General features: G+C 38.4%; 1 pseudogene across 1 annotated transcript in view; it reads left to right on the top strand.

Moving 5' to 3' along the window:
- LOC308517064 (small ribosomal subunit protein eS25-like) overlaps window positions 1-2,914 on the top strand; it is a 41,065-nt pseudogene extending 38,151 nt beyond the window's left edge. Inside the window, exon 2 of the transcript in view lies at window positions 2,566-2,914. The product of the transcript in view is annotated as a small ribosomal subunit protein eS25-like (transcript). The remainder of the gene's footprint in view (window positions 1-2,565) is intronic.
- Window positions 2,915-15,286: the final 12,372 nt, after the last annotated feature.

The raw sequence follows: 15,286 nt of genomic DNA, 5'->3' as shown, positions 1-15,286 counted from the left end.
CAAGCAACACTGTGGCCTTTTCCTTTTATTGGGCACACCAGTCAATTGCCGCCCCTCCCCCATTCTATTCTCCTCACACCAGGACAGAGCCTTCCCTGGATGGGTGTTCTGCTGGCTGGCCAGGGGCCATTTCCTTGCAAGCCACACATCTGTGCCCTTGGAATCTGAATCGTTGCCTTCATTTCAGGGCATCAGGGATATTTCTGCCAAACTCTGAGCTGTTTCTTTCCTTTTTGTTCTTTAATTCCTCCTTGGGTTTTTTTTTTTTTTCTTTTTTCAATTCCTAAGAGCAGTCTGTGCTACTCACATAGCTGACACAGCTGACACCACTAGAAAATACAAGAGTGATTTGGAGGGTTTTAATTCATTTCCGCGCTACCTCAACTGGCTGACTTTTTTATTTTGGAGAAGTCATTTAAATTCTTTCAGTTCCTTGTAAATTTATCTGCAAAATGAGGTTTATTATAGGACTGTGTGAGGAGCAAATAGCTGGTATTAGTCTTTCTCTTAGGTCAGAGGGCCCCTCATCCATGACTGACGAAAATGCAGGAGGTTGAGCTGAAAGGCTTCCTTTTACCTAAATTGTTCCCTTCTCTTCTTAAAGTTGGTGTTTTCACAATGGGATTTTTAAAGGCCAAATAAAAACAATGATGCCTTGTGAAGGCTCCAGATCCATTAAAACAGCAACAACAAAATTATGAAATCCGTTACAGTGCTCAGCTAATATTTTAATCTATAAATCAACATTTCAGAACCCTTTGCTCTGTAAGAGATAGCCATTGTACATATTTATCTTTGCAAACTTAGAATTTAATGGCTTCTAATCTATGCTCACAACCTGGAGAATGTTATCATATTTGAGGCTCACATGGAAAAGTACTTTTAAGACATACCAGTTACAGTTTATATACAAAAGTCAGTTCCTTTTCAAATGTCATTTCCATTAGTATCTTATATCAGAATTACAAGTGAAATGAACACACTGTAACCTAGTATTTTAAAAGGTTATGTTGAAGGAGGAGAGAGGCTTAAATTAATTTTCCCCGTTCTTATCCAGTAGGTCTTTACCTCAATAGGATTTCCTATAATTCTATCTTAATCCATGTCTCTACGGATGAACCAAACAGACCACAACATAGAAGAGCCTGCCAAACTGGCTCCCTGCCAGCAGCCCTTTCTACCCTTAAAGAGAGACTTCAGCTTAATGATTGTACAGTTATCCAAATCAATCAAGAAAGCAAAGAGCAGACGTGTATCTTATGCTCTGCAAAGATCTATTTGTTTAGTCATGTGCAAACACTGCCCGAAAATGGTCAGAAGGATAGCACGTTAATCATTTACTACGTCTATTCAATTTTTAAAATTAATGCTAAGAATAAATCATTTCAAGGAATTTTTCTATATAAGCAATATTAATTTGATATTTGAGAGGACTTGCACTGCTGGTTTTATTGCTGGAGACTTGAAGTAGAAAATTATTTGTAAGGTCTAATGGAATCCATAATTATATTTTGGGGACTATGAATTAGCCAAAGATAATAACAGTATCTTCTAGCAAAACCAGTGAAATGGAAGGATAAAATTTATATGAAGGCTAAAAGCTCACACTGTACCACCTTGCCCTACGCGTTGCTCTATATTATTGGAAACACATTATAGAGGTTTGATATGTATTTCCTAATGAACAATTTTACTGGAACTATTTGTACCACAATCTTTCCTTTCTCTGCATTGTGATTACTGTTAAGAGACTGGAAAAATATGTTATTTATTTTAAGGCCAACATATGATGATACTGAGTAAAATGTAGATAGTTGGATATCTATCACAGTAAATATTCACCATTTATATCCCTTAGAAATTTTAAGTCTAAATGTCAGCTTGATGGAATTCAGTATCACTGAGTTTACAATTTTTTTTCATTAGAAAATTATCTTGGTTATAAATCCTAGATAAAAATACCCAAATGAGAACAGATTTTTTTTTAATCAAATAATGAACAAAAGGGTTGATTCAAAAAAAGTTGTCTTCTTTACTGTCTACACAGGACATAGAAAATGCAAAGTGTCTTATCTAAATTTGAAAGTTGGTATTTAAATTTCTCCATATGAACTTTTGTCAGGGTTTGAATGGATAAAACAAACGAAAAGTGTCTATTTCTTATCTAAAAATTATTACTAAGCCAAGAATGAGTCCTCTATTAAATAGTCTCTTAAGAATCTATACCATCACTGCAGTCAATCACTTGAATATTTACCAAGAAAAAAATAAAAATTTTGCACTCTGTGTATTGTGAGAGACTTTTAAAGTATGAGATATACCATATCATATTTTATTTAAGAAAATAAAACTAAAGTGCAGAAAATAAATTAATGAATTCTGTTATAGTGTCCTGGGTAAAATGCCTTCTACTTCAGTCTATGAACTGCAGGTCCCCTAAGGAGAATTTGCTCAACTTCTCAAGAATTCACCTACGAATAAAAATATTTCTAGGGTGGAGACTTGCACTTCCTCTTGGTCTGATATCTTCGAGGCAGTGGCTAAGCCCTACTCTGAGTCTCCCAGTGCTGCCCAAGGACCAACAACAAGAAGAAAGATGCTGGAAAGTCAGGCAAGACAGACGAAGACCCTGTGAACAAAGTCCAGGGACAAGGCCAAAAAGAAGTGGTCCAAAGGCAAAGTTCCGGACAAAGCAACGTATGACAAACTCTGTAAGGAAGTTCCCAACCAGAAGCTTCTAACGCCAGCTGTTGTCTCATAGAGACTGAAGATGTGTGGCTCCTTGGCCAGGGCAGCCCTTCAGGAGCTCCTTAGTAAAGGACTTATTAAACTAGTTTCAAGGCACAGAGCTCAAGTAATTTACACCAGACACACCAAAGGTGGGGATGCCCCAGCTGCTGGAGAAGACACATGAACAACAGGTCTCACAGGCCACACATTTTGAAAAATAATACTATATCTATATATATAAAAAGCTAATATGCAAAGTGTCCCCTCGGGAGTTCAACCAGGACACGGGAGTTCGATCGCTCGCTATGATGTGCGCTGACCACCAGGGGGGCAGCACAGAATGAAGAAAGGCCCTGACTGGCAGCCAGGGAAGGAAGGCCCTGATTGGCCCTGATCACTGGTCAGGCCTAGGGATCCTACCCATGCATGAATTTCATGCACCAGGTCTCTAGTGTGTGAGTGTGTGTGCGCGCGCGCGTGTGTGTGTATGTGTGTGTATACACATATAGTATGTATATATTTCTAGGTGCATATTTACCTTGCTCCTATTACCTAAAGCAGAAGATAGTCTCTGGAAATATTCCTTTGAATTTAATTTCTGGGCAAAGCCTCAATCCCTACCCTGTTATTGAAAATTCAACAGGTGACATTGCAACCTAATATAATTAGAATAACAGAAATTATTCAAAGTAATTTCCTTATAATCTCTCCTGAAGCCATTTAAATTCCTGTATCTTTATACATAATGTTCTTTCTATATCTAGCATTCTGCCTATCCACTTATCTACCCATTTTTTCATCTATTTAATATTTATACATCTGATTTTGCTTTCATCTATGTATTTATACATTTATCATAGTTATCACTTTACCTATTTATCAATCTATGTTCAATGGTCTAATAGCAACCATCACTTTCAATCTTTAATTTTCTGTTTCTATTTTATTTTTATCCTTGGGTAAATTTATTCAAAGGCTTTTAAAATACTGCATTCAATTCCTATATTTCCTATTCTTGAACTATTATACCCCGAGTATTAATTCTAAAAATCCTGCCAGTTTAAATGCAACACATATTCTAAAAACCCATTGAAATTGACATTTTATCTCCTTGCTTGATATTGTAACTTATTTAGAAATCTTTGCGTATACATTATACAATTGTATGCATTCCATTTTTTTAGCTATTTGTATTATTCTATTAATAAATGGAACCCTTCTTGCCCTTCTTGAAGGTTAGGTCTCTTGCTATATTCTTTGGCTTTGTACATCATATAATGTCAAACACAGACTTCTGTAAATAATGAGAATTTAATACATGTTGACTGGACAATATAATGGATGTGCGAAAATTAATTGGGGTGGGGGTGGAGATTACAAGTTAGATTGTGTTGCTGGGCAACCTAGATTCAAGCAAAATCACCAAACATCTCTGATAGCAATCCAGGAACACGTTGCTATAGAGTTGGTTGAATAATGGAGATGAGTACATTGAAGAGATGTGAATATACAATATTTCCAAAAATAGGATAGGATTACATGACAATAGAGCTGCAGAATGAAGGAAAGTAAAATATCTAAGATGGGTTTTTTTTTAACTTATCCAACCTGGAAACTGGTTAAGCAGTACCACAATGGGTAAATCAATTTGGGGCTGGTAAACCATATACCATTGCAATAACTGGGTTCAGTGAAGGGTAGAGTGTGGACTGAAAGGAGACAAAGCGGAAAGGCATATGAGGAGAAGCAAAAGACCCAGGAGGGAAGCTGGCAGAGGAATTAAATTACTGTTTAAGGAAAGCTGAGAAAGGGACATGTTTTCAGAAGAAATGAGTGATCAATAAGAAAGAAGCCAGACTGAAAGAGTAATTTAAAAAATGTGAATAGCTTGATATTAGCAAGAAGGTGATCACTGCCAAGCTCATTAAGGTATTTTATTGAATAGTAGCATTGTTTTATCCTGTTATTAAATATAATTATATTTAATAAAACATGATAATGGATCTTCATTCTGTAGATCCATTCTGTCATGTAATTCTGTCCTATTTTTGCAAATAACTTATATATATATATATATATATATATATATATATATATATATATATATAAAATATCTCCCTTGGCCCTTTTTTAATGTATGACTTTTCACATGAAATATTCTTCTTTGGAGAGCCAAATAATAAAGTAGTCTTATATATTAAACTGGATTATATATGGAATAATATATAAAATAAAACTGGTTATATATGACAAAATTCAATATGTTTTATTCTTCCATTTATGCTCTGAAAAGTTTTATATCAAGCAATATGGTCCTGCTTACAATCTCATCTCTGAATTCTTTCTTGATTCAGAGTATCATTACATGTAATGTTTAGGTATTCAATTTATCTACTAAGGTTTAAAATAACTGACTTAAAAAAAAATGACTATGACTTTTGATAATTGGCTTTATTTGCTTGTTTTTTGTGTTTTGTTTGTTTGTATGTTTATTAATTCCCCAAGAGGCTCACTTGAGTAAAATAGAAAATCCATGTGTCTTTTCCTTTCTCATCCTCAGTCTACTACCTGGGTAGTACAATCACAAGAGGCCCTCTTCTTCCTGCTTCGTATATATCTAACATTTTCTAGCTACTTAATGATAATTAAATCTATCCTGTTGCACTATATCTTGAATCAATGTGACTTACACTAAGATGATAATGAGTACCAAGGAATTAAAGCATCACTCTCCAGTAAAATATAAAAATTGAGTGCATGGAAGAATGGAAGAAATTATACTTACTGGGTGGTGATAACTTTGGCTAGAAGAGTTATTTAGAACAATTTATATTTATAAAACAGCTAAACTTGTTACCTGGGGTTCTCCAAAGGAAAAGAACCAATAGGCTGTGTACATATACAGTTGAGCCATGAAACAATTCAGTGAAGTAGGGCAATTGCCTAAAGGATGCAGAGTCACAACACCAAGTCAAGAATTAAGGCACCGACGAACCAGTGGGGACTTTTCTTGAAAATAAGCCATAGGAGTTAAACTGGTCTTAGACCAGGCAGAAGCTAAATCACTAAAATGGAAGCATAAGGTCAAATATTTATTATTAGCAGAATTGATTTCATTAATCATTATATCTTCTGAAAAAAAGATACATCCCTAAAGATGGTAGCTAAGCCTGAACATCTGAATAAAAAAAAAACTCAGAAAATGGGAGACATGAAACAAGGTGGCAGGAAATAAGGACCTAGGACTTGAGTTAGGTTTGGAACAGCCAAGGTTCAGTCAAGTCAGTCAGTGATTGTACTTTGACTTTAACATGCTGTTTAAAATTTATTGTTTTTAACTATAAAATAACAATACCTTAAATAATTTATAGAGGTAGATATTGTTTGTCATCCGCGGACATATTTGCCTTTTATTTATTTATTTTTATTCGTTTAAGTTACAACCCTTCAAAAGATTTTTGTTACCTTGGACAGGAGTATTCTGATTAGTGCAATATATTTTGTGGAAAATCGCAAAACAGTGAGTACTTCCTCATTCCTAAGATAGAAAATATTACACCTATAAAGGAACTTACATATCTACCATATCTAAATCTACTTAATGATAGCATAATTTGACACTATGGATGCTATATAACATATACAGTCATAAACATACTCCCATGTACGTTGTTTTTTAGTTATACCTTTCTGTACTGGCTATCCCCTTAAAAAACTTTTAGTAATGTATACCTCACCGCCACAATTTTCCTATAATTTCAATTTCTATTAAAGATTAAATATATCACAATTTATAAAATTACCCAGACTATCAAAACCTATAATAATGTAGGTTTTGGACATTCTGAAAAGATTCAGAGAACTTAATATAATCCAAAATTCACAGAGCGTATAATTTTCTCCATAAAATAAGGACTAGACAAAATAGAGTACCACAAAATCAAGTCAAGATGTAGAAGCTTGGCAGTTCCTTTGCATACTTTTGAGCTAATTCCTACAACTTCTTACAAGAATATCACAGTTTCTCATTCAAATTAGTGCCTTGGAAAAATTCAAATAAAACCCTAGGGTCTTTAATGACTAATTAAATGGCAAACTAAGAATGTTCTTAATCTGCTCTGCAGATTTCTAAAGGCATTTTTAATTTCTCACAATCCTTTCCTTATTCATGCTATCACTTTTTAAAAGTAATGCCCATTGCTTCATCCAAAAAGTTCTTTTCTCCAATATATTAAAATATATATTAGGTGTATAATTTAATCTTAACATATGGTAAATGGAATTTTCATTGGTAGTTACCATTACCATAAATTTCACTTACAGATAATATTACTTTTTCACCATCTTTTGAAACAATTCATATCTGAAGAAACTAAGGTGATAAAAAATTGAAGGAAGATAAATGAAGTTAATTTTATTAAAATTAAAAAATATATGTTAAATTTGTACTAGTATGTATATTTTCATTATTAGGAAGGAAAAAATATCAGATACCACACAAATATGAGTTTAAGATTTGTTCTTAGCTGTCAGTGTAGATATATCATCTTATCTCTTTTTCCTAGTTTATGTTACAGTTTGATGAGAACCTCAAAAATTTCTTCATAACAAATGAGTTTTTAACCAACTACTAATAATTACAGTGTTTATATTTCTCAACATTATTTACCTAATATTTAAGAAAATGCTAGTATTTTCTCCTTAGACTAAAAGTTAAAAAATTAAATGCATATAATTCCTCAATCTTTTTTTTTCTTTTAAAATAGGTTTACATGACGTTATTTTTTATTATATTTTTTATTGATTTCAGAGAGGAAAGGAGAGGGAAAGAGAGATAGAAACATCAATGATGAGAAAGAATCGTTGAACGGCTGCTTCCTACATGCCCCCCACTGGGGAATGAGCCCAGAATCCCGGCATGTGCCCTTGACCAGAATCGAACCCCGGACCCTTCAGTCCACAGGCCAGTGCTCTATCCACTGAACAAAACCAGGTAGGGCTAATTCCCAAATATTAAATTTCTCTTCAGGTAGAGAAACCACCTTCATTTGATATATTATTACTAGATGCCTGGTGCACAAAATTCATGCACAGGAGTGGGGATCCCTCAGCCCGTCCTGTACCCTCTCCAATCCAGGAACCCTTGGGGATGTCCAACTGCCTCTCACAATCTGGGACCACTGGCTCCTAACCACTCACTTGCCTGCCTGCTTGCCTGATCGCCCATAACCCCTCTGCCTGCATGCCTGATCGCCCCTAACTGCTCCCCTACTGGGCTGATTGTCCCAACCACCTCTGCCTCACCCCGCACCCGGGACCCAGGATTCCCTCCTCTGGCCGATCACAGGCACCCAGGACCAGGGTTTCCCTCCCTCTGGCCGGCCACAGGCACCCAGGACCTAGACTGGCTTTGCCCAGTCTGGCCACAGCTGCAGGGGACCCTGGGAGGGCAGGCCACAGCCACAGGCACCCAGGATCACGGGGCAGGCAGCTTGTCCCTCTCCTGGGCCACAGCCTGGCTGGCCCCCATTCCTCTCTCGCAAGCTCATTTGTGCCTGGCTGGTCCCCATTCCTCTCTCTCCAGTGTTGAGTGTCTGAGCTGTTACGGCATGAGGGCATGAGGGTGTGATGACCATTTGCATATTAGCTCTTTATTATATAGGATTTTTCTAAGTAGATAGAAACATAATTTAATATTATTAATATACAATTGAGAATACATATGATCAATTTGAAGGTGATCTTTAATTTGAAATTTAGAATGATTTGTGTCTTCATAAGATCTGTCAGTGTGACTCCTAATTAGGTAATTTACCCCTGAATGGAAAATGAGGCAAGAGTAGACACTGCCAATGGAATTATCTCTGTATTCCTGAGGGAAGAAAATCCTTCTTTAGTTACCTCAGCTGCCTTCTGACAAAGATGAGGTTTAAATCTTCCACATTTACCTCTTGCCTAGAATGTAGCTAATAACCCGGGGTTGGCGCTAGACTTTTCTTTTGTCCCTTTCCCAAATATGAACACACACACACACACACACACACACACAGAAATAATAATAATAATAATAATAACAATAATAATAATAATAATAATAATAATAAACGATACCTGGCTTTAGTCTTTCCTTTGCACTCTTTTTGGGATCTATGACATACTTTCAAACATTCTTAGATCAACTCCAGTAATCAATCCACATTCGTGTAACCCCTGCAAATGGAAGGACCATCAAACACCTACAAGATTCACTTCTCACTTAAAGCACAAGGAAACAAAAGCCCAACCTGTCAGCTGTAGAATCCAATAAAGACCCAAATCTCCTGTCTTAGAATTCAGTACTCTTTCCAAATCACTGTAAAAGTTTTATACATACCTGTCCTTAGGACCTATGTATTTATTGTTTACATGTTCGACTAAGTTTGGGAGTTGGCTAACCTGAATAAAGAAAATGAAGAGACTATTGAAGACTATTAGATATGGTTCAGATGAAGGGTGAGCAAATCTGACCCACTTGCACTCAGAGGTTCAAAATATAAATCTAACTCAGTTGCAATCAAGAATATGACAATAGCCCAGCCAGCATGGCGCAGTGGTTGAGTGTCAACCTATGAACTAGAGGTCCCACTTCGACTCCCGATCAGGGAAATGTACAGGAGGCAGCAAACCAATGATTCTCTCTCATTATCAATGTTTCTATTTCTCTCTCTCCCTCTCCCTTCCTCTCTGAAATCAATAAACATACTTAAAAAAAGAACATGAAATTAAATGTCAACATACCAAAGACGAGAGAGAGAGAGAGAAAGCAAATATATGCAAAAAAACTAACATGCTACTTACCTTAAAACACTAAATGTAGAGCAAATCTCATCATGTTTCTTACTAATTTATAACCTCCATACACTGGTCAAGATAAAAAGCCACATGAATGAAAGATGAGATCTGTATTTTATCCAAAAACTCTTTCTGGCAAAAAGTTGTTGCTTTCAATAACCCTGCTACCTGAAACCATAGAAGGAAGCAGGTACTTCCTCCCTTGTTTTATTTTTCAAAACTATCCACTAATCTTTTAATTAAAAGTGAATGATAGAGAGATGGCAAGTGAGCAGAAGAAGATGAAGAACACAGCTCCCTTATGTATTTGCACAACCCTGATCAGTCTGCACATCCCTCAGAGAGGTCTGTATTCATTACATGGAATCTAATCCATCCTCCTAAAGCTGATGCAGTCCACTGCCATGGTTGGCCCTCATTCATCATACTTGTGGACAACAGCTGGTAAAATATATAACCTAGAAGAGTCACTTCTAGGAGGACTTTACATACAATAGAATATTAACAGGCTAGAGCAAATTTGAACTTTAAATAATGAAAGAACCCTGATTTTCCTAGAAGTTCCTGAACAGTGCACTTAAGTTAATTGTTCTCTCAATTCAGTAAGTTGTCTTTAATTTTAGTCATGAAAGTACTATTTTGGTAATAATATAAATACCCAGACATACATGATGCCAACAGGTTTACTTAAGCCAAGAAATGAAAGTGAAAATAATACATATGCCCCATCTATATAACAATTATATATTGTTATATATAATTTATATCCTATATAATAAAAGGCTAACATGCAAATCGACCAAATGGCGAAACAACTGGTAGCTATGACACACACTGACCACCAGGGGGCAGATGCTCAATGCAGAAACTGCCCCCTGGCGGTCAGTGCACTCCCCCTGTAGGAAGCCAGGCTCAAGGCTGGCGAGTACAGTGGTGGTGGCCGGAGTCTCTCCCACCTCCACAGCAGCACTAAGGACCCCTCGGGGGATGTCCGACTGCCAGCTTAGATAAACTGGCAGTCGGACATCCCCCGAGGGGTCCCGGATTGCTAGAGGGAGCCAGCCAGGATGAGGGACCTCACCCTTCCAGTGCAGGAATGTTGTGCACTGAGGGCTTACTATATGCTGGGCACTCTACTAAGCATTTTCGTAAGTTACTGCAGTGATAGTATTAATTACATATTGCAATTTTACTTTTGAGGGGAAAAAGTCTCTGAAATGGTAAATAGCTCACTCACATTTAAATATCTCTTAAAGTCTCTAATACTTAGAAGCCATTAATTCTACCATTATTCTCTCTTTCTCTCAACTCCTCCTGTCCCCATAGACCTCCCGGCCCAACTGATATTTCAAGGCTTTAGATTTCTTTTTACAAAGAATTCTTTCATGCTTATAAGTGCTTGTGCTCTTCTAGGTGCCTAAGTCATTTCCATGAGCAAAAAGTGCAAGGTCTCTGCCCTCGTCAAGCTTCTCTCAGTTCCTAACTTCTGATCCCAATTCCCTTGCCTTGATCCCTTCCTCTTACAAGTCTGACAAAATCCCTACCCTGATTAAATCTAATTTGTGGCTGCTTCCTACTTGTCACTAACTGATCCTGGTTTCTTTTTGACAAAGAAAATAGTAAAAGTCAGAACACAACTATACAAACCTCCACCATGAAAAGCATCACTACCTGTATCTATCTCAACACTTGGCTTTCCTTCCTGCTTCTGTGAAAGATTTTTCCAGGTTTCTATCCAATGTGACCCTCTCCTTGCTAGATCCCACGTATACTGTTCTAGAATTTTTCCTCATGTTCCTAAGCATCACCAACTATTTTTCCTTTAAAAAATATAATTCCTATAAATATATAGCCGTAACAGCTCACAGAAAAAAAAAAAAAAAACCCTGATCAAAGATCCAAGACCCCTTTAATCTAAAATATATATAAAAGCTCCTCAAATCTGGTCCTGTAGGCTCTCAACTTCATGCCTTCACCAGGGGGGGGGGGGGCGCGGGGGGGTTGTGCCAAGACCATGATTGACCTCAAATTGTTAAATTCAGGCCAGTTTGTGGTTCTCATCTTACTTGACTTCTCAGCAGTGTTTGAATTAGCTGACACTTTCTCTTTCTTAAAACATGTTTTCCAGATGATTTCCAGGATACTATTTCCTTGATTGTTCTTCTTTCCAGAGAATTTGCTCAGAGTTCTTTGCTTGATTTTTCTTATGTCTCCAGACTCTGACCTTCAGGGTGCTCAGAACTCACTCCATTGGTATCTTCTCTTTAAAAGTCACTGCCCTACTGAAACCATCTAATCTCATCTCACCTATCTACTGATTATTTCCCAGTTTATATTTCCAGGTTGAAATGCCTACTTCTCAATATTACTTGGATGTCTAAAAGGCATCTCAAATTTAACAGGTCGACATTTGGTCTTCCCGTTCCTCCCTCCCTTCAATAAAAGCTTGAGTCATCTTTTTAGTCATCTTTAATAGCAAATATTTTCTCCCACATGCCAATGTGGAAAACCTAGTATTATCCTTGATTTATCCTTTTCTCTCACACCACACGTCTAATCCCCCACAGATTGCACTCTTGCCAAACCTTCATCACCTTTTACCTGCATTACTGCAATCTTCTCCTCATGGGCTGCTCTGTTGGCACTTCCTCTCACATCAATTCTTTTTTCTTTAAATATTTATTGTTGAAAGTATTACACATGTCCCCATTTTCTCCCCATTGGTCCCTTCTAGTGCACTCCTGCCCCTTGCCCCAGGCCTGCACCACCCAATTGTCTGTGCCCATGCGGTATGCATACAAGTTCTTTGGTTGATCTCTTCGCATCCACCCACCCACCCCGGCCTTTCCTCTGAGATTTGACAGTCTGTTCCATGCTTCTGTGTCTCTGGATCTATTTTGTTCATCAGTTGATTTTGTTCAATAGATTCCACATATGAATGAGATCCTGTGATACTTGTCTTTCTCTGACTGGCTTATGTCACATAGCATAATACTCAGCAGCCAAGATGATCATTTTGAAATGAAAGTTAGATCCTCTCTCTCTTTGGATATAAATCCTCTTAGTGTACAAGCCAAATCTAACAACAGCACTACATGATTTCCACTTTATCTCCTGACCTCATCTCCTATTCCTCTCCTCCTCTAGCTCCATTTCAGATCCCCTGGAATCCTCCAGCACACCAAACTTGATCCAGGCTCAGGGCCTCTGCCTGAGACACACCTCTCTGATAGCTACAGAACTAGACTATTGGTTAAGGTCATTAGCATTTACTGCTCTAAAAGACACACTATACATCACCTAAGTAGTGTAAAATAATATAATTTGGGAGTTTTTTTAGTGGTTTTTTTATGGTTTTTGTTTTATTTGTTTTGTTTTGTTTTTGCTAATGTCACAGTTCAGTGAGAGTTGGGAAGTACCCCTGGCCAGTTCTTCCTCCTGAAAGCAGAGATTTCAGGTACCTTTCAGCAGCGCCACCATCTTAGAGTCCTTTAACTCTGGTCACACAGAAAACAGGAGATTTGCATAATTGTGACAGTTTTGAGTAGCTGGCCTGAAAGTGGCATGTATCTCTTTTTTCTACATTCCAAAGGCCACCGCTCAGTCACGCAGCAAGAGAGAAAAGTGTCTAAAGCACAGATATAGCCTAGATATTTGGGTGATCCTAAAGTCTCTGCTACATTGGTTCCCTTTCTTAGGGAAGATTCCTGAGGCTTTCCCTGGCTACCATATTTAAAAATTCAACACCTCCTGAGCCAAATATTGCAATAGGTCACCAGTCTTGAAGAAGAGAAGGCAATGTGAGCATGGAGGAAGAGATGACAATGCAGTATAAGCCAGGAAATGCCAGTAGCTGCCAGAAGCTAGGAAAGGTAAGGAACAGATTCTCCTCTAGAATCTCCGAAGAACTTTGAGCTTCCAGATTTTGAGTTAATTTCTGTTGTTTAAGCCTCCAAGTTCGTGGTAATTTGTTATAAAGGCAATAGGCAACTTATACACAGAGGAAAGTGAATTAAAGTCATAATTACAAGACTATGCTCAAAATGAATACATAAAAACTCCCTTTTGCATCAATATTAATTCTATATACATCCTGTTCAAATGAATTAGCACTGTGTCTAAACTCATGGGGAGAAAGTGGATTTTGGCAAGCCTTCACTAACCATTTATTCTTAGTTAGAGCATTATAATATACTAGAGGCTCGGTGCACCAATTCATGCACATTGAAAGTAAATTAATTAGAAGGTGGCCAGCGAAGTGGGAGTAGCCGAGATGGGCCGGACACACTTTGGAGCTAACCTCCCGTGGTCCCTCCCTGGCCAGCTGCACCTGGGGCAGTGCAGGGGCTCAAAGGGCGCCTGCGGAGTGAGCGGGGTCCCTCCTGCAGGTGGGGTCCCTTGGCCTGACCTGCAGGGATCAGGCCAAAACTGGCAGTCTGACACCCCCTGAGGGGTCCTGGAGTGCGAGAGGGCATGCTACGAAGTTGCTGTCACTTGGCAACTACTGCATTGAGTGTCTACCTCCTGGTGGTCAATGCGCAGCATACCTACCAGTCGGCTGGTCAGCCAGTCGCTTAGCCATATATATATGCACTCGTGCACAGGAGGGGATGTCCCTCAGTCCGGCCTGCACCCTCTCCAATATAGGACCCTTTGGGCGATGTCTGACTGCCAGTTTAGACCCAATCCCCTAAACTGGCAGTTGGACATCTCCCTCGTAATCTGGGACCTCTGGCTCTTAACCACTCACCTGCCTGCCTGCCCGACCACCCCTAACCACTCTGCCTGCTGGGCTGGTTGCCCCCAACTGCCCCTCCCCCTGCTGGCCTGATTGCCCCAACTGCCCCCCCTGCCGACCTGCTCACCCCAACTGCTCCCCCACCTGCCTGATCACCCCCAACTGCCCTCCCCTCCTGGCCTATTCACCGCCAAACGCCTCTGGCTCAGCCCCGTCATCATGGCTTTGTCCGGAAGGACATCCAGAAGGTCTCCCGGAAGGTCTCCTGGTCTAATTAGCATATTACCCTTTTATTAGTATAGATATAGACAGTTTGTTCACTTTATTGATGAAATTAGACATATTTGGGTCAGATTATATTAGCACTTCATAAATTATTTGCTAAACAATCTATTATAAGATATTAGATATGAGAGCCAGAAACAAATCCTTTTCTTTAGCATATTTTAGTAATTTTCTGAACTGCATTGCTCTATGACCATAAATTATTGTCAAATAAATATAATTAATTGCTCCTGAAAAATGAAAAATGTGAATGTCTTTAGGGTGCGGGCTGAGCATATAGAAAGATTTTCTTCCTTAATTAAATGAAAAATCATGCCCTGACCAGTTTGGCTCAGTGGATAGAGCGTCGGCTTGTGGACTGAAAGGTCCCAGGTTCGATTCTGGTCAAGGGCATCATACATTGGTTGTGAGCACATCCCCGGTAGGAAGTGTGCAGGAGGCAGCTGGTCGATGTTTCTCTCTCATCGATGTTTCTAACTCTCTATCCCTCGCCCTTCCTCTCTGTAAAAAATCAATAAAATGTATTTAAAAAAAAAAAAGAAAGAAAAATCATGGGAGGAAGGTCTCTGCTTCTCTTTCAGAGGATATGATCATAATTGTGTCTCCCTGAATGCCTGAGGTTGCCGCAGTCATTTTGGAAATATAGACTTGAATACGGCTGATATGTTGAGTAGAGCTGACGGCAGAGATGGAAAGCATGAA

Source organism: Myotis nattereri, assembly GCF_964212035.1.
Source record: "Myotis nattereri genome assembly, chromosome: 3".
NCBI classification, from domain to species: Eukaryota; Metazoa; Chordata; class Mammalia; order Chiroptera; family Vespertilionidae; genus Myotis; species Myotis nattereri.
The sequence above is the reverse complement of the archived record's forward strand: the minus strand, read 5'-3'. Positions and strand labels throughout refer to the sequence as shown.